This window comes from Protopterus annectens, chromosome 1.part0, assembly GCF_019279795.1.
Source record: "Protopterus annectens isolate FY-2018-M chromosome 1.part0, PAN1.0, whole genome shotgun sequence".
In the NCBI taxonomy this organism is placed as follows: domain Eukaryota; kingdom Metazoa; phylum Chordata; order Ceratodontiformes; family Protopteridae; genus Protopterus; species Protopterus annectens.
The window spans coordinates 1,452,286,717-1,452,307,696 of NC_056725.1; positions in this window are offsets into that span (position 1 = coordinate 1,452,286,717).

Sequence of the window (20,980 nt, forward strand, 5' to 3'; positions counted from 1 at the left end):
CTTAGCCCAAAGATTCCTGGAAATTATAAACTCAAATGCTATGGAACAACTAGTCACCCCTCCCACAAGAGGGGACAACATACTAGACCTGATCATTACCAACATGGGGACTCTATGCTCCACACCAGAAGTATATCCCTCATTGGTAAGATCAGACCATAAATTAATCTCACTGGATGTCCACATCCTGACCCCACCCCCAGCCCAGAAAACCACAGTGAAAAACTTCTCAAAAGTGAACTTCTCACTTCTCAAAACCGAAGTGGAATCCTTCAAGGCCCCAGGGCCAGTGGAAACTACAGCCCAAACTGCAGAATCCTATATAAATGCATTCTACGGACATCTCCAGGAATGCATGGATCAAGCTATCCCAAACAAAACCAAGACCCAATCATCCAAAGGCAGGCGTCCAGTCTGGTGGACTCCTGCCATAAATAAACTGTACAACAGAAGGAGGAAGCTACTACATGACAGAGCAAAATCCCTAATAGGGAAGGCATCTCTGATCAGTACTAGCAAAAAATTATGATCCCTCATAAAATCCTCCAAGGCCAGCTTCAAGAGAAAAATTACACAGGACACCAAAGACAATCATAAGGCTTTTTTCAGTTATGTTAGAAACCTGGGATGCATCTCCCAGACTTGTTCTGAGTTGATTCTAAATGACAAAAAATACACTGACCCCACAGACATTGCCAATATCCTGGCAGACAGGTTTAGTGCAAACTTCTCCACCCCCTCCCCCCCAAAAGGGAAAGTATCTATCCCGGCAGAGGGCTGCCTCCCAAACATCTCAGATGCTCAGGTGAAGGCTTCCCTCTCCAAAGCAAAAACACTGCTTCCATGGGACCAGATGGCGTCCCAGGTTGCATCCTACATGAACTACAAGAGGAACTAATCCCTCAAATAAAACAGCTATACAATCTCAGCCTCACTACAGGATATGTGCCCACAGAATGGCGTACAGCAACAGTGGTCCCACTCCACAAAGGTGGAGCCTCTACAGTCCCTGGAAACTATCGCCTCATAAGCCTGACTAGCTTAGTCTGCAAGGCTATGGAGAGGATCATCATGGAGCTCATAAACAAAGACATTGGGGACCTATAGACACTAGATCCTACCCAGTTCGGCTTTGTCAAGGGCAGATCCTGCCTTTTGAACCTGGTTGACTTCTTTGAAACAGTCACCAAAGCCATAGATGAAGGGAAGGTAGTCCACACAGCCTATCTGGACCTTGCAAAGGCATTTGACACAATACCCCACTCGGGATTCATAGATAAGCTATCTAGCTTAAATATAAACCCCTATGTCACAAGATGGGTCGCAAACTGGCTCAAAGACAGAACCCACAGAGTGAGAGTTGCTGGAGCCATGTCAGACTCAAAACCGGTCACAAGTGGCATCCCACAGGGTTCTGTCCTGGGACCACTCTTGTTCGGTATATACTTTTCCAAGCTACAGGCAAACGTGGGAGGACTATGGCTCACCAAGTTCGCAGACGACTGCAAACTGGGCACCATAATCAACTCTCCAGCTGACACAAACATCTTTCAAAAAGGTCTCACAGAGACAGATAACTGGTGCCAGTGCCATGGTTTAAAGCTAAATGCCAAAAAATGTATAGTCCTACCCTTTGGCAAAAACAATGTGCTCACAAATTACCACATAGGCGGAAACCCATTAAGTACAGAGAAAGTTATTAGGGACCTGGGGACCCAAGTTGATAGCAATCTCTCCTTTGAAAATCACATTGCCAAAGTGATTAGAAAGACCTTCTACATAGCCCACCTCATCACGAAGGGTTTCACATTTAGATCAAGAGAGGTAATCGTGCCCCTTTATTCATCCCTCATCAGGCCCATCATAGAATACAATGCCCCTTTTGGGATGTACCTTACCCGACACCTGCAGCAATTAGAAAGACCACAAAAGTATCTCACCAAGAGGATCAAGGGTCTCAAACAGATGCCATATGCTGCTCGGTTAAAAAAACTCCAGCTCTACTGAGTTGCATACCGCCTACTTCGAGGCAATCTATGCCTGACATAAAAAAGCTATGTCAAATCCAGAATTAATGGACATACTCCACCTCAGTAAATCTAAATTCCTTAGAGCCACACGCTCGAGGGACTTGAACCTCAGCACAGAAATAAATAGAACTTGCTGGAGGGACAGGTTCATAACCCAGAGGCTCCCTTCACTCTGAAATAGAATTCCAGTTCATGTGAGGCAGAGCACCTCACTGAATCTCTTCAAGAAGAATCTCGATAAGTGGATGGGGGATCGTAGGTTTGTCCCAGGGATTACTGCCATGTCACTATTAGACAGAGGCACAGTAAACTAAACCTTAAAAAGGGCACAGTATACTCAAATCAAGGGGTGGCGTAAGCCATACAGAATCAGGCTAGGCTTATAATTGCCCCAGGGCAGATAGCCTAGTATGAACCTATGAACCTATACTTAAGCCCCATAGGCAGGAATACGTGCCATAACTGATTGTAGCTCACATCTGCAGTTAGAATGGTTGGTGCTGGAGAGGGTACATGCTTCCGAGCACAACGTTGGGGCATCAAGAAGTCGAAATGCATGGTTTGGCTCCTTGTCCACCGTCATGTGTCAAGACTCCTGCAGGGCCAGTTCCAAGGGACGGAGTACAAGGCAGTGGCTTGGAACCGGTTCGCTCATGACCTCACCAGTGTCACAGGCATTCCTTGGACTGGTGAGCAGGTCCTTCACCACCATGCAGACCTGAAGAGATGGAAGCAGGACCACCTGAACCAATGGATACAGGAGGCCCGTGGGATGCAAGATGCCCCACAACTGAGTAGATAGCCATGGAATGCAGTATGTAAGAATTGATAATTGATTCTGTATAATGGATAGGTATGTCTCAATATCCTTTCATTTACTTTACAGCTGCAGGCGACCGTGCTGCGAATCAGCAAGCCTATGCAGATAGGCTGCTAAGGCTGCTCCACCAGGCAGGTTAGTGATTATTCTGCATGTATTGTTATATAAAATAGAGGAGAGAGCATGAAATAAAGTGTTGTAGTCCAATAATACAGACATAAAATGGCCTGAACAAGTCCTCTGCATGTACCGTCAGATAGAAAAGTCAGAGAGCCAGAAAAAGAGTGTAGTAACCCATTAAGAAAGGTAAAATATGTCCGGAATAATATCTCTGCAGGTACTGTCATATAAAATAAGTGAGTGAGCCTGAAAAAGAGTGTTCTAACCTATTAATAAAGGTATAATATGTCTTGAATATGTCTTCCATATGCACTGTTATAACAAATAAAGGAGTGAGCCTGTGGAAAAGTGTGTAATGTCATTAATAAAGGTCTAAAACCCGGTGTGTGTCTGTATCACTTAGTTTGAAATGTTGTTGTACCCTTGCATTATACAAATAGTACTGTTTTAAAAAGTGCTGGCAACCCAGAGTTGTGCAGTCCCATCTAAAGTGGGTGATGGAAGTGCTAGTAGCTGTGAAGCATATATATAGTCCTCAACAGTCAGTTACTGGCTGGCATGCATAAGTAAATCTGGCACACGAGTAGCATTTTAATTTGTTCCCCAGAAATGTGAGTGTGCTTCAAGAAATGCAGGGTTCTGTACAAATTGAAGTGAAAATGTCATGTGAAAACATCCACATATGTAGATAAAGAAATATAAACGCAATCAAGAAATATGTAGCAGTAACATCTGCATCTTGGACAGTTAGTATGTCAGATATAGGTCAGGTATATATTGAACTAGCCAAACCCATTACACAACCTAATGCATGGTGGCAAGTGTAATAATACATGTAGGGGATATACACTTGCAGTCACTAGAAATGTAGTATAGACTAAAAGTAATTGTAAGATGTTAATTGAGTTTTTTTTCTACACCCTACTGTATGTGCATAAACCATGCAATTCCACACCTCAATGGGTATGTGTAATCTTAAATATTTGTTGGGACATATGTTCTATTGTTCTATAAATATTTGCATTCACGTTGATGCATGTGCCCTGTTCAAACACCACAGTCATGGTGGCCTGTTGCTACCAAACATCCCTGCATGCTGTTGGAATATCCACTGTCGTTCAATATATGCATGTGTTATGCTTGCTGTTCAACAGTTGGAACCTTGGTGTGTTGGGTTAATGGGAATATTACTGCATGCTGTTGCAACTAATTTGGAATGCTGTTGTTTATGTTGTAATTAAACACACCTAATCACAGAACGTATGGGAAGGCTGGTCCCAGCGGACCCACCTGTCCCTCCTCAGCTGGCGAGTGCACCTGGCACCAGCAGGTCCAGTGCCCAGCCCGGACTCCCCTCCTCCGTTGGTCCTGTGCCACCTTCGAATGGAAGCACTGCAGGGGATGGGGCTCACCCCCCCCCCGTGCAAGCATGGGCGGAGAAGGGCCGTCTGTCACCCTTCGAAGTGTCCGGGCTGGGTGCGTAGGGAGATCCAGCGTTCTATCGTTGATCCCCTATGCCAGCTCAAGGTGAGAGAGGCGCATCTCACGGGTGAGCCTGCCCATCCTACGCAGCCCCCAGCACAGCCACCCTCGGGGCTGTGAAGGTGCAGTGGTGACTGCCCATGGGTGGGATCTCAGTTCCACTGTTACCATCTGTGGGCTCATGGGCTTGTGATTTCCAAATTTCCATCCCCGTCAATTGTATTCACCCACCCCATGTGTCATACACTGCCCCTGTATGCATCTTGTCTGTTTACCTCCCCAACCTACCTCCCCGAACATACCGACTTCCTCTACCTTGCTTTCCACTCTCACCTGAAAAAAAAAAAAGGGCAATCTGTACCCACAAAAAAATTATGCCCCATACATAGCTGCCCATTTCACACACATGTCCACTGGACATGTAAACTGATAATTATAATTGGCAGTACAACATACTTTGCTGTCCTCACCCCTCTCCCAGGGGTGGAAGGTTTCAAATTTCACTCCAAATTTATTGCATATGCACAGCTGTTGCTGGTAAAGAAATGGGCAGCTATGGACCTTCCCTATACTTGTCCTGCACATCCCTAGCTTGTTTACCTACTGTCTGTCCCTCTTTGTGCCCCCTTTTTCACCACTTTCCTATCTCCCCATTTTCTTTTCTTAAAAGAAATTAGCAAGGTGGTTAGCGGGAGTAAGCACTTTTAAGCGGTAGTAAGCAGGTTTAAGCGAGTGTGCTCATGTGTGCGCTTAGCTAAGTGTCGCTAAGCATCATGCAAACCTGCTTACAACTGCTTAAAAGTGCCTTAGTCACTCTATGTTAGGGCCCTTGTTCTGCTCAGCAGCAAAAGCAAAACCCTCTTCCAGTCTCTAACCCCAGACCAGTGACAAAATAGACTGCATGAATTACCACTAAGCCACAGCAGATAAAGAAATAACTTGGTGCTGAAATAAATATATCATGCATTACAATGAGGGAATGTAAATGGAAATTAGGAATGGCATAACACAAATCCTGTTCTGTGGATCTTTACCAGCAGTTGTTGTGGAATTGCATGTCATGACTGTGAAAAGAGAACCAGCCATCCTAGCAGGGAATAATGTTACAGTAGCACCTTACAAACACCACACAGTATCAGACCAGGATAAACACTGGCAAAGTTGAATAGGGCAGAGGCCAGACTCCCCAACTGTGACTGCTTTACAGGGATGTCCCTGATTTGTAAACAAATATTAGCTGTGCCCCACTCAATCACTCTGAAAAGTACTAACTTTAGGCAGAGAAGTGTGGAATCACACGTAATGAATAGTGTCAATAGGTGAGAGTTGACACTGCTTGCACATCAGTAAAGGCGTAGTTATACATATGCTCTGATTCCCAAGAAAGTCTCAACTGCAATATGTCTGTAATATATTGCAGGAGTATCTCACTTATATATACCTTTCACTGAGGCCATTCAAATATATACCTGAGAGTATCTGAGGCCTGGCAGAGGCAGAAACACACAGGCATATCAGCATTACTGCTGTTACACACTCTGCAGATAGCTTTGGAAGGAGTTCCACAAGCATGCCCTTATGTAGGAGTACAACACAGAAATATCACAGGATGTAGCCATGTACTGCTAGCAACCAACTGTGACAATGCCAATGTGCCAGTGCTGAAAAGACTGGTGTGGTGCACAGACAGAGTATAATAGGCTAACCTCTAGCTACCATCTGGATATGTCCACAGGTGGGAGCTACACAGACAGACTACATGCCTTGATAGACTAACAGGTACACAGCAACCCTGTATGTTCAGCAAGATAAACCTCACATGATAATAAAAAATGCTCTTTGCAGTTCTGTACCCATACCCAAAGGTCAACACACCTGTGTATTTAGGCAAAAACAAAGGTGTAGGTAGGCATACTCAGTACTGAAATATGTCCAGTTGTCTTGAGCATCCTGTGCTAATGTCAACACAAATAAACTACAAACTGTTCAGAAGTGAGTAACGTAATAATTACAGTATGGCAGTTCACAAACACTGCATGTGCCACAGGAATACAGTACAATAACCACATTTGTATGGCAGTTAATTGTCTAATTCAGAAAGAAAGTACATACTCCCATGTATCCTGTGTTAGCATTTGGAGGGGTGAGTACATGTCTACACTGAGAAGTGTGTACGGAAGCAGCAACATTCAGGTTTGAATGCAACATGCATATCACTGGCTGCAACCCTAGCTTCAGATAAGAGACATATACCAACCTTCTGACTGACACAACGGTGTCCTGAGCAAACAAGCATGGGCCCCACCTTGGAAAGCTGAAAGGGCTATGCCTACCTAACCTAGCATTTTATAGCAGTGGGCTGCAATCACAGTGAGTACTGCAATCACCACACAGCAGGCTGCATTCAATTACTGAATGGTGGGCAGCAATTGGTGCAGAGGCTGTCACATGCAGAGGTGCAGATACCTAGAAAAGCAGGATGTACCAGCTGTCCACAGATGCAATAATATCATTGCAGGTACAGGGAGATAGAGAGCGAGAGAGAGACAGTGACACAGACAGAGACACAGACAACAGAGACAGAAACAGAAACAGAGGGAGAAAACCCAAAACAAACAACCAAAAAAAAACCCAACAAAACTGTAACAACAGACGGAGCAGGGAAATACAAAGGTAAGGTATGTAACTCATATGTATGTGATTGCATGTAGTAGATGTTCCTGAAGAGTACTCTACACACTGCAAATCATCCATGTGTGGCAGCACTATGTATCTATCTGTATCTGCACATGTGCATAGGGCAAGGGACATACTGCAACTGTTAGTGAAGGGTGGACAGATATCTGTCGTTGAAGGTTGTTATGTGCATATATCTATGTAGGTCGTAGTGTGTGGCATAGAAAACAGCATGCAGTGCTGATATATATCATGTGATGGCTAAACGCTGTGGCACTGATTTGTCAGATCTGCTGTGTTACAGCCAGTGAGGCCTGCTAAAGCTACATAGGCTGAGGACACCAAAATGCATTCTGCACAACACTGTGCAATAAAATCACATAACTGTACATCCCACAACTGTTGCATAAGTGATATCCCACCATGAAAGGTGGACTGTACTTGTGCCTATATGTACATCTATGTGTACAGCAATGGATGTGTACATGTATGTGTATAGATATGTATATATATATATATATATATATATATATATATATATATATATATATATATATATATATATATATATATATAGAGAGAGAGAGAGAGATGGGGTCATAATGTACTGCAACAGGTGTGTGGTGACCAATGCATGGACTGTAGACAATTGTCGATACTGCAGTGCCATTCCACCTTTCCAAAACACTGTACCCATTAACTACCACATAGGTAGAGATCTACCTAACATTGAGGGTGTGATAAGGGAACATGGGACACAGGTGGACAGTAGCCTCCTCTTTGATAAAGGCAGTGCTACACTAGACCTGTAATCTGTCTGTGTGGTATGTGTCATGACAACAGGTGTGTCATCTAGGGAAATATAGGTCAGTGTTCCCCTCTACTCATCACAATGCCCTGTATGGTATGTACTTCACATGACAACTACAGCAGGTGGAAAGGCCACAGACATACCTCACAAAGGATAATACTGGCCGCAAACAGATGACCTATGCAGACTGACACACAAAACCACATCTAGACTGTATTGCATACCGGCCACACAGAGGTGACCTCTGCCAGACATACAGACGTATGTCAGACCCATAGCTGGGTGACAACCACCATGGCAACATATCACAATCCCTCCGGGATACACGCTGTAGGGCCCTAAACCTCGTCAGTTCACTAAACAGCACATGCTGGAGGGATAGGTTCCTATCTCAGAGATATGCCATACACTGGAATAGACCACCTAGCAATAACAAACAAGGCTCCTCATTAGCAGTTGTCATAAATACCCCTGATGATTGTTTGGGAGATTGGTAATACACCCCAGCAATCCCCTCTGTGGTTCTGGTTGACAGGGCAAGTGAAATCAAAGTACATGTGTGTCAAAGGCCAGAGTAGCATATGGCTAGGCTGCTGTAGGCCCTAGGGCCAATAGCATATTACCTACCTATGACACTATGCACTCACACATGTACTCAATGCAATACCTGCTATGTGAGGTTGAATAAGTGTAACGCTGAATGTGTGCAAGGGTAAAGGTGTGATAGGTTAGTGTGAAGTTGTATATGACATGGTAGTGTCTATCCTAGCTGTGAGGCCAGCAAAAGATGTGTATTGTACTGTTAAGCAGACATAGTAGTATGGCATACGATGTGACGTAGTTCCTTGTTGACAACCGTGGTGTCTCATTGTAGGCTAAAGCAATACATGTATGCTTACTGAGTGATACTGCTGGTGAAACCAACTCCCATATGAACTGTAGTACTACCTGAAGCTGTAGGCCTAAACAGCACAGCATGGTGTGTGTTCACATTGCTTGGAAACACTGTCTTGTGTCTTTCCTGTAGTCTGCAAAGAGGACATAACTCAGGCATAAGGGTTTGTAAGTAGTGGCACACAGTACTGTATGGTACACAGGTAAAGCTCATCTGTGTTGGCATACAGTGGTGTGTTGTATGTTTGTCTGATGTGTGTGTAATTATGCCTGTACCATGGCCAAAATCATATGTATGTTACAGGGTATACGTGTGTATCTAGCAACATATATACTGTGTTACAGCAGTATGCCACCTATAGTAACAACTGTGCACATATGTTAGGCAGGGCTATGGCATCAACGACTAAGGTGGTTGAATGGTACTACTATAACTGTACTTTACATTCATTGCAATGGATGACATCTCTGTTCGTGCATTGGCGTGATATATACCCCTGTGGCAAGGTTGTGCATTGTGTCACAAACAGTGTGCCGGGTACTGTTATATAGTGGTTTGATATATAGAGTGTGCCAGGAACTGTTAGCCAGTTGTGGCCTGAGAACCAAAAAGTGGTATTGAATGTGTGTATCCTCTGACAAACAAATGGATGGTATATATGTCAGTAAAGTAATATCTGTGGTCAAAGTTGTAAAGTGTGCCACAGGACTCACTCCCACATATTGTTCATATCTCTTTCAGCCAGATGTCCCACCAACGTAACCCATCTTACACAGCAGCAGAGGAAGAGGAGATTCATCAAAGCCTGGCGCAGCACTACACAATGCTGTTTTCCAGAAGCAGCCAGCACCAGAAGGAGCGGACTGCATTGAGGCAGGATCTTGTTCGTCGGGTAAATGACATAGGCATGCATAACCGGACATATGAGCAGGTACGCCATCACTGCAGTGAGTTAATTAGACATGTCCGTCGGCATGCGTCTGATATCCAAAGACAACAGCTTGACACAGGTGGTGGGGTGGCCATTCATCCCACCCTCACCAGAGTGGAGGAGCTGCTCCTAAGCGTGGTGGCTCCTGGACAACAGCAGCAACTCCCACTAGCATGTGTTGTCATGGAGGCTGGAGCCACCCAGCATGTTCACATGGAGCAAGCAGGTTACATGCCCTATCTGTAGACTACAGTTAACTGTATTGTTAGATTATGTCTATGTAAGATGTGTACTGTGTGTTTAGCAGTTGTGCTGCCTAGTGTTGTGCAATACTGATATTTGGAATATTATCTGTACACCTGTGACTGTTGACTGTTGTTCTACTGTAGTTTAGCATACCCACAGTAGCAATGCCACAGTTGTGGCCACTGATGAACTCTTTCATATTCTGTAGGTCCCTCTGGTGTGACAGCAGGGCAGACATTCCATGCTGGTGAGTGTGGTATAACTGCAATGTTGGTAATGAAATGTGCATGTCATAGGTGAGGTGTAGGCCATGTACACGTAACACACCTACGCATAATGCATGCCGTGCATGTTTGCTGTAAGATGTTGCACAGCTCAGTAATGTCAGTAGCTGCCTCAATCAAATGCAATACACAGAGCATCAGACACAGTTGTGGCAACACGGTACTGCACATTGGATAGGCATAGTTGCTACAGCTGTACACAACATAACACGTTTATCATACACAGTACACAAAAACATGCTACATATGGTGTTACCACACACCCGCTGTAAGGTCACACTTCAGTATCCCACATGTCATCCACACACACATGATGTACCTCAGGGGTAGAGGCCTATCATGGGGCTGTGCAACACTCTTCAACACCTAACGCAGTCATGTTAGGCAATGCTCCCTATTGGGCACCTCACATACCCATGTACAAAGTGGCTGTGTAATTGTGAATGTAGCCACGACACTGCAGTTCAGGTACAGCATGCTAGGCGTTGGTCTGTCACACATTAGTAGCCATGAGTGACCACAAGATGCATGATGATGATGGCACATGGCACTACACCCCATCCAGTTACAGTGACCACAGTACTACACATAGCAGTCATTGCTTTGCACCTCAATGTTGTGTGTGTGCAAACATATGCACCTATACACAATATGCATAGCATGTTGTGTGTGTGCTTACATATGCCAGTATACACAATATGCACAGCAGTCGCCATCTGTTCAAAGTGTCACATATATGTCCTGGAATGCTATTTGGTGTATAGGTCACATGACACACATTGGGTAGGTGTGGTGTTTAATGTTGCAGTCGTGTAGCATGCCATGTCATGGTTGGCACCGACATATCTGCAATATGTCCCACACTCACCATAACCACTGTACAATGGCCATGTCGAGCATTGGGATTCCTTCACGTCTACATGCACACCTCATCCCGTGTGTGTACATAGCATGCATGTGCTTCACCTGTGCCCACTATTATCTGCTATGGACACAGACACTGTAATCAGACATGGAAATCTATGTGTCACACAGATAACACATGCAGCCATGGTATGTATACATGTGAGTGATGGTGCACAGAACATTGCAGAGCTGATAATACTTGCACAGCAATGTTGTGTCCATGCACACATTGTGTTCCAGGGTGTTGCCAATCACAGAACAACTACACACCTGCATCAAAGCCATGTATACTGTCATTAAATAGGGCCATCTACACTTGCACTGCATGGTCTTGAGCAACACATATTCTGCATGCTGAAACGTGTGAGGTGACTGTTTGCCTTGTGATACTGTCACCTACCTTCACCCACTATTGAGTATGTGTAGGATTGCTGGTGTGTGTGTGTGTGTGTGTGTGTGTGTGTGTGTGCTTTAGTGAGGAGTGTAATTGTGTGCATGTGTGCATGTGTTCATGTGTGCATGTGTGCATGTGTGCTAACATCATGTACAGATTGTAAAGTGTGTTTCCTGTCTTCCTCTCACAGGTGCTGAGTTTGGGGTGGTTGAAAGCAGCAGGGAACCTGAAGTCACTGCCACAAATAATGGAGATGAGACATGTATTCTGGCACAGGAAGGTTTGACAGGGTCTGTCACTGGTCCACCAATCGACAGTACACAGCGTTCAACCCCATCTATGCACACACTCATACTGCCAATACAGCCCTCATCACCAATGGCCTTAGCCGAGGGACAGCATACAGTTGGCATTGACCAGGAGAGTGTGGTACCCATGGCACTTGCATCCCCTCACAGCAGCCGTAGCCGGATTCCTGGAATGGTACCACATAGGCGGATGTCCAGGGGTTCTTGGGGGAGCACCGCTGATCGTATTGACCCTGGCAGACGTGCCCTCACAGGTCTTACAACCTCCAGTATGTTCCGGCCTGTAATGCAGGCACAGGCACGTATGGAACAGTACACCAGACAGGGACTAAGGGCGCAGAGGGCCCATTACACTGCTATCAATGACATCATCCGTGAACTTGTCGGTGCCATCCGGAATTACACCGAGGTCATTGATAGACATTGGGGGGAGACATTAGATGCCCTCCACAATGTGTCTTCCATGAGCCAGGACCATGCAGGACAGTTGAGACATCGACGTGGATGCATGCCAGCAACAGCCACAGCTGGCAGTCATTGTGGACAGCCCGCAGATCACAGCTGCTCCAGTAGTGGCAGTACCAGCCCCAGCAATGCTGGGGCTGGCCTGTCCATTGACCATCCTAGTAGACCACATGCACGTGGCTCTGGCCAGTCCCAGCAGGGACATGGGTCCAGTCATCATACCTCTGCCTCTGATGATAGTACCCAGTCAGGGTTGGTACCCGATACTGTCCATAGCACCCCTGCCAGGCACAGGTACCGTGTCTGTGACCGGAGACAGTGATTTGCACAGCCTAGCAGGTACAGTCTGTGGCTGTCCCACAACCTCTCGTATATGGCAGCCACATGGTGGAGCTGTGTGCATGCAGACACACACACATTAACCAAACAACTAGGGCTCATATACACACACACACATTACATCAACATTGGCCCATGCTGTACTGATGTCCCTCACACACACACACACACACACACACACACACACACACACACACACACACACAGACATGTCAATTGGATGGGTCAATGTTGGGCTCTGGCAAACCAACAACACACCCTGTGCATATGATGACACCTGTGCCACCTCCTGTCATCTGTAACATTGATGCAGGAACAGGCTAACATGGTGCTGATGCACAGAGTGACATTATAGCAGTATAGCAATATTAGCAAGTTGTCAACAGGAAAGTGTAATGATATCCTTGTAGATATATCAGAGCAGGCATTATGCATCAAAGCTCTAATTGTCAATGTAGCATTGTTTGCACCAGTGTTAGGTCTGAGTATGTATTGTCCACCCATGTGCCACTTGGCTGAAGTGTAAAGTGTTGCCAGCATGTGTTATTGAGTGGACAGTACGTGTGTGATGTGTACAGTACAGATTAGCAGGTGTACATCTGTGAACATGGTGGGTGCACACTGTCTGCATGTACGTGCATAGTGGACACATGGGACATGTGACATACCCTGTTGTACACATTGTTAACATCTCATAGTATCTTTCGATGGCCAGTATGCATTCTACTACAGATATGTACTAACATGGGTAAACCTGTGTGTATGACATGGGTTGACACTATGCTATGGGTAATACTGTTAATATTTGTCAATAATTTGCAGTCTGGTAGTATACACAACCTCAACAGCATAACTATAACCAATCATTAGATGATGTCCTGACAAATGACGCACAGTTGTAGGGAACTCAGTAACAGTTGGATCCTTCCGGTACTATACTATAACAGTAACCAGTGGTATTGACCGCCACCCATTCCTGGGACCACACCTGTTTGGCATAGAGCCCTCTTAGGTACATGCAAACACACTAGGGATATGTCCATCCACATCTGGAAATGCATGTATCGGCCTACAATGCATTCCCTGGATGGGACGCATATCCTACACAAGGGTATCATACAGACAGATACCTGTTGTCCGATACATGCTGTATAGCAGTAATAAGACTATGGCATAGTCATCCACATTTACTATACATACTATCCCAACAGTACCACATAGGTGGTAGCCCTCAACATGTATGTTGGGTACCAATGTGTACATACAGCCACGTGTTATGTCATCTGTCCCTTGGTAGCCACATATCCATAGGTATTGTGGAGTCCCTCAGGGTATCACATAAGACATTAGGGGCCTGCATGCATATCCACAAGGCTGTTGCACACCTATAATAACTGTCCATTATTGCCAGTCGTTGTTGTGTATGAACATGTCTGACATATACCCCAGGCATATACCCTCTCTCACACTACTCTATAGTAACTGTCATGGGTGTGTGTGGCACAGATGACCTTGGACACAGATCACTACAGTGGCCGGCCTTGTCACATACATACATATGTGACCTATGATCTGAGAAGCAGCGGCACAATCTCTCAAAGGTAACAAATGTAGAAGAAGAAAATGAGAGGTACCAGCCACAAAGTTGAAATTCAAAAAGCACACTGAAAAAGTCCAAACTGCAGGATAATGTCCAATCGATTTATTAGAAATACAAGGATAAGCGCTTTCATGTGGTAAACCCACGCTTCATCAGATAACAATAAATAAACTACTATGCATTTAAATACCCACTTGCGTGGGAACATTTTTCAATTAAAATAATTAATTAGTTAATTAAAACATTAGTAATGAATAGTTACATTGTAAAAACTTGTATTGTTTAAAAATCACCATTCTAGATGTAAAAACCTTATATGAACAATAAACTACCAACGAATAGGTTGGTGCTTCCACACATCAGCAAATTTACATATTATATACCTCCGTGCACATTTAGTTTCTAATTAAAATCTCATATCAAGACTACCTGAATATATTAATTATTTCTAGTCAAATATAGTGCTATCTCATTTATGTGCATATGTATGTGAACCAAACCCGTACTTTCAAAATTCACAAAACAAGTATATGCTTGTGTGTTATTAAGTTATATATACTTACTGTCTCGTATATATGTATATAGATATAACTGAATCCATACTTACAAAATCCGCGAGACAGATATATTCTTGTATATTATTAGGTAGTATTTACATGAATATAAATATTCTTCCAAGTAAGTTTGAAGTATCTATTATTCTTATATACATCTGCATGGCTGAATGACAAATACTAATGAATGTACGGACATATGCAGTATAAAATATGTATAATAAATAAATAAATAAATATCTATATAGGTAGAAATGAAATGGTATATAATAATAAATACATGTGTATAGTATAATGTATGTATAAAATGTTAACCAATCAATTAAACATACTGAATAGATGTTTATTCTGTAATAACTAAATAGAAAACATGATATTATAAGTAAAGTGTGTCACAGAGGTATATGTGGGTATCTGAAAAATATATAAAAACATGCATGAGGAACATACTATTTTCTACCTAACAGTACTGGCTTAATGGATAGATAGTTGTTAATACCAGGAGGAAGATGTGCACCAAGTTTTAAAATCCAATTTAATTCAGTCAGTGCCAAATCATTCTCCAAATCACCTCCTCTTGTGTTATGTTGTACTATTTGTAACACTCTGAAACAAAACTTATGTGTAGGATAATCTATAATGTGTTTAGCTAGCGCATTGGTTTCTATGGCCTTGCAAATATCATATAAGTGATTGTAGATTCTATCCTGTAGTCTCCTTTTTGTCAAGCCTACATAGAAGGCTTGGCAGGCTGTGCATGTTGCAAGGTAAATGAGGTTGCGTGTGTTGCAATCAGCATAAAACCTGGGGATAAAGGTAAAATCAACAATAGGATGTTTATATATCTGAATATCAGTGATATAGCTGCATCTATTACACTGTTGGCATGCAAAAGTACCCATGATCAATGGTTTAGAGATATGTATGCTATTCTTATTATTCCTTGTGCAATAATCATTACATAGGATCTGTTTTAAATTTTTGCTATTTTTGTATAAGAATCTGGGTTTTGTACCTATGATTTCTTTGGTATGTGCATCCATAATAAGGATATTCCAATTTTTATGGATTATTTGTTGTACCTTATTAATGTCGCTAGTGTATGTAATGATATAACTAATCATATTGTTTGTGTTACTTAACCCCTTGTATCTACTGTAACTATTGTTGCTTTTAGATGGAACAATATATTCATTACAGTTGGGATCTTTATCACCCAGGACATCATGTCTAATGGTCCTCACCATTTCTGGTTCGTAACCTCTGCTAATAAATAGAATTTCCATAGAATTAGCTTCATTCAATAAATCATCAAGTTGAGTACAGAGTCTGGAAATTCTTGTAAATTGGCTCTTTACTATGCCGTAAAAAGTATGTCTCGGATGCATACTATCAAATGTTAAGATTGCATTCTTCCATACTGGTTTTCTGTATAATGATGAAGTAATGGTACCTTCTACTGTAATTTTAAGAGTAACATCAAGAAAATGTATTTCTTTAGGTGAACTTTCCTTGGTGAACCTGAGAAATGTAGTAGTAGTTTCAAGATATTTCAAGAACAAATCAAATGAATGTAAAGTACCTTCCAAAATGATCAGTATATCATCTACAAAACATTTGTAGAACCTGACAGACCTGAACATGTTGTTGCTGAATAGGTATAATTTCTCCCACCAAAATACCACAAGGTTGGCATAGGTGTTCGCACAGGGGGTGCCCATGGCCACCCCCCATTGCTGTAAATAACATGCATCACCAAATAGGAACACGTTATTAGAAAGTACCAATTCAAGCAACTGACATATCAAAATAACTCTGTCATTTGTAAATGATGTCTCCTTAATCAAAAGTTCCCGTATGAATTGTATACCTATATCATTTGGTATTGATGTAAATAAACTTTTTACATCAAGTGTTATAAGTAAGCATTCATGTTGTACATTGCTTAACTGTAAGGTACTTAGACTGTCTAATAAATCATAAATGTCCTTTAAAATGGATGAAAACTGGTTCACAATAGGCCTCAAAGTGTCTTCTAAAAAGGCTGAGATATGGGCCGTGGCCCAATTATCTCCTGATACAATAGGCCTTAAAGGAATAGGAAATGTATTCTTGTGCATCTTCGGTATACCTTTAATTAGTGGTATGGTAGGATGCTGTATGGAAAAATATTCAAAAATCTCTAAGCTAATTTGGCGGTACATTAGGAGATCATAAAGAACGTCTTTTACTGTTTGTATGATTTTAGTTACTTCTCTGGGGGTTATTTGTGTGCAGGTATCATCATCTGACAACATATTACACATATTGGTTACATATTCTGAAGTGTCTAATACTACTACTCCCCCCCCCCCTTATCTGCTGGTTTCACAACTATGTCCTGATTATACATGAGATTATACAAAGAATGTGATTCTGATTGTGTTAGATTATAAAATCTTCCCTTTTTTTCAACATTAGAAAAAAGTTTGTAATAATCATCTTCACATAGTTTTAAGAAGCATTCTACATGTGATGGCATTGCTGGTGTGAAAGTGCTTTTACATTTATAACGTACTGCTTGTGAATAAATGTTAGTGGCTTCAGCATCGGCAGAAAAGAACAATTTTAAACTCAACTTCCTACAGAAAAGTCTTAAATCAATCAAAGTTGCGTTTAGCATTGCTGGTGTGGCTGGAATGAAATTAAGCCCTCGGTTTAGAATGCTAACGCATGAGTCATCCAATACGCAACTAGAATAATTAAACAGTAAGGAAGAAGTCAATATCTCTTTCTCCTGTTCTGCGTGGATTTCTCTGCTGAGTATTTTCTTTTGCGCGAGCCTCTGCTGTGGGATCGCCCTCTTGCTTGTTGCACAAACTTTTTTTGATATGGTAAAAAAGGTACGGAAGATATATGTGTTGTCGAAGTGGTCTTTGGTATCGCTCCTGTTGCACGAGCTGACTGATTAGTAAAAAGTGCTTCCTGGTTAGGAGGGGGTGTGTCAGTGGTGGGGCGATCATTGCCATTTACACCAGAAGTTGTTTCAGTTAGTATTTCATTGCGAATTAAAGATGCTGGAATATGTGGCAACGGTTGAATTGTTGTTGGAGTTGTAGGCACTTCCCCATAGTTACTGGATGTTACCGGTAACTCTGATTCTCGATTAGAAACTGTAAGTTGAGAGGCTTGATGTCTAGGCCAAACAAACACTTGACCCTTCAGAAAATCATTATAGTCTCGTATCAATTTTCTTTGCTTAGTGAGTCTAAGCCTATCACTGAACGCATTGACCTGTGTGAATACATTGCATATTTTATTCAAGCAATGATCGGAGACAAAGCGTTCAGTAATCTCTTTATAAATGAGATCTGTTTTACTTAAAGGTAACAAATGTATTCGTGTAGTATTCAGGCTTCACACCTATGTACTGATTGAGGTCTCATGTACACATATTTATTTGCCACGTAGATACTTGATGTGTGCAATGCACATACTGTTTTAATCATGATATGTCATACCATAGTAAAAGCAAAACCCACACTGCATTGACTATGTGTCACACACACACACACACACACACACACACACACACACACACACACACACACACACACACACACATACACATACACTCAGCAATTTTAGGATTCAAACCCCTACCTAATTTATGATACTAGTGAAATACGCATTAAAACAGCGCACTATATGCTTTACTGGGTGTTTTTTCTTCTCCTGCTATTTTTGTAGGATGCTGACATCAAAAGACTTTCCAAAGTGGAATGTACCTCTTTTAATGTGTTTTCCCGGTCTCCAAAAAAGGCACTCCTCTGAAAGGAAATCACACACATACAAGCACCCCCCCACACAAACACACACTGTCAGCAGGATTCAAGCCCCTGCCTATGTTATGATACTAAAGAGATACGCATTAACACAACGCTCTATATGCTTTACTGGGTGGTTTCTCTTCTCCTGCTATATTTGTAGGATGCTGTCATCATCAGACTTTCCAAAGAGGAATGTACCTCTTTTAATGTGTTTTCCCAGTCTCCAAAAAGGGCACTCCTCTCAAAGGAAATCGTACACATACGCCCAATCACACAATGTCAGCGTTTGCAGGATTCAAACCCCTATGTAACGATACTAGAAAGATATTGCATTAACACAGCGCGCTACATGCTTTATTGGGTGGTTGCTCTTCTTCTTCTGCTATATTTGTAGGATGCTGATGTCATCAGACTGTCCAAAGAGGAATGTACTTCTTTTAATGTGTTTTCCCAGTCTCCAAAAAGGGCACTCCTTACAAAGGAAATTGCACACATATACACCCCCCCACACACACATACAGTAGGATTCAAACTCCTATCTAACTATGTTATGATACTAGAGAGATACGCATTTACATGGTGCACTATATGCTTTAGTGGGTGGTTTCTTTTGATCTGCTATATTTGTAGCATGCTGACATCATCAGACTTTCCAAAGAGGAATGTACCTCTTTTAATGTGTTTTCCCAGTCTCCAAAAAGAGCACTCCTCTCAAAAGAAATCACACACATCCCCCCCACACCCACACCCAATCACACACTGTCAGCGTTTGCAGGATTCAACCCCCTACCTACGTTATGATACTAGAGAGATACGCATTTACACGATGCGCTATATGCTTTACTGGGTGGTTTCTTTTCTCCTGCTATATTTGTAGGATGCTGACATCATCATGTTGGTCGGCAGGTGTCAACAGCTTGAACAGGACCCCATAATTCTTACCTTGTGTGATCTATACATGGGCACATTGACATTCCTTCGTATGTCAACACATATGTATGCACACATTGTTGGTTTTGTGGCTATGACATGTGTCTGGGATGTTGATAAAGGGCTATTCAAAGTCTATGTGGGACATGTGTAGCTCTGTTCAGTGATGTATGTCCTGGGTGGCTGCCTTGCAAACAGTCTAGCATGTTTGGGAATCATGATCTGCACATGAACATACCACAGTTGGTAGGGTTGTGTGTTTGTCAGATTCCAGTAACTCTGTTTATGACTTCAACCATGATGGACTCCATGGCCTTGCAGATCAGACTTCATAGGCTTACTGGACTATACTTCCCATGGTGTGTTGTGCACCAACAATTGTGGGGAGTGCATATGTTGCTGCAACACATTCAACGGTTCCAGATCCTGTGGAGAGGGTGAGGCTCAACTGACTGTTCAGATGCAGGGTCTGTTTGCTTTGTAGTTCATGCATGACACATATTGGGAAACAATGTAATCCAATTGCTGCCATGCTTTTGTCTTTGGGGGGAGCTGTTCAGCCATTCTACATGTGATATCTCCTGGTGTGATTATAGGGACTATCATCAGTGTGAGGTGAGTATGTATATATGGGCCTGTCTGACAGGATGTCGGCATTGTCAGTCAGGTACAGCTGGCCCTGACTCAGGACATATATGTGTACATTGCTATTTATGACATAGCTGAAGGAGGTGTCATGATTCATTCTGGACTCCTTCTCAGCTACTCTTTACAAAACACCTCAGGACTAATCCCTGTTATACTCTTTCACACACTTAACACCCTACTGATCCTTTGTAATCAGGCTACAGAGTATGTCATCATAATATCCTGGCATGTCCAGGGGTTGGTTTCGTCTGTACTCTCCAGTCCAGCTGGTGAATATTGTGATTTTGACACAATGTCACATCTGCCTCATGTACACAGAAAACCCTCTCCTCCTCCCAACAAACTCAGATATATGTGAGAGATGCACCTATATAGACATACAGGAGGCTAAGCTCTCTCGTCCCATGACTGGCACAGTCTATCAGGTGGTGAAGGTAACCACACACACCACATATCAGTCTCACATAAACCTATAGTGGCAGCAATCAAACCACATTATCACACATACACATATTCGGAGGCTGTACATACACTCTGCCTAAGCAGCAGAGACCTCCAAAGTAGACACACAAAAAACTGCTACCCCACTACAATACCCATATATCACATAGTTCACAATTTCAGTGTGCCACACAGTCACTGCCCTTTGGGCTAAACAACACACCTAATACACTTGTAATAGGTGACACTTATTGTCAGACACACTGACGTCCCACTCACCAGCCCTAACAA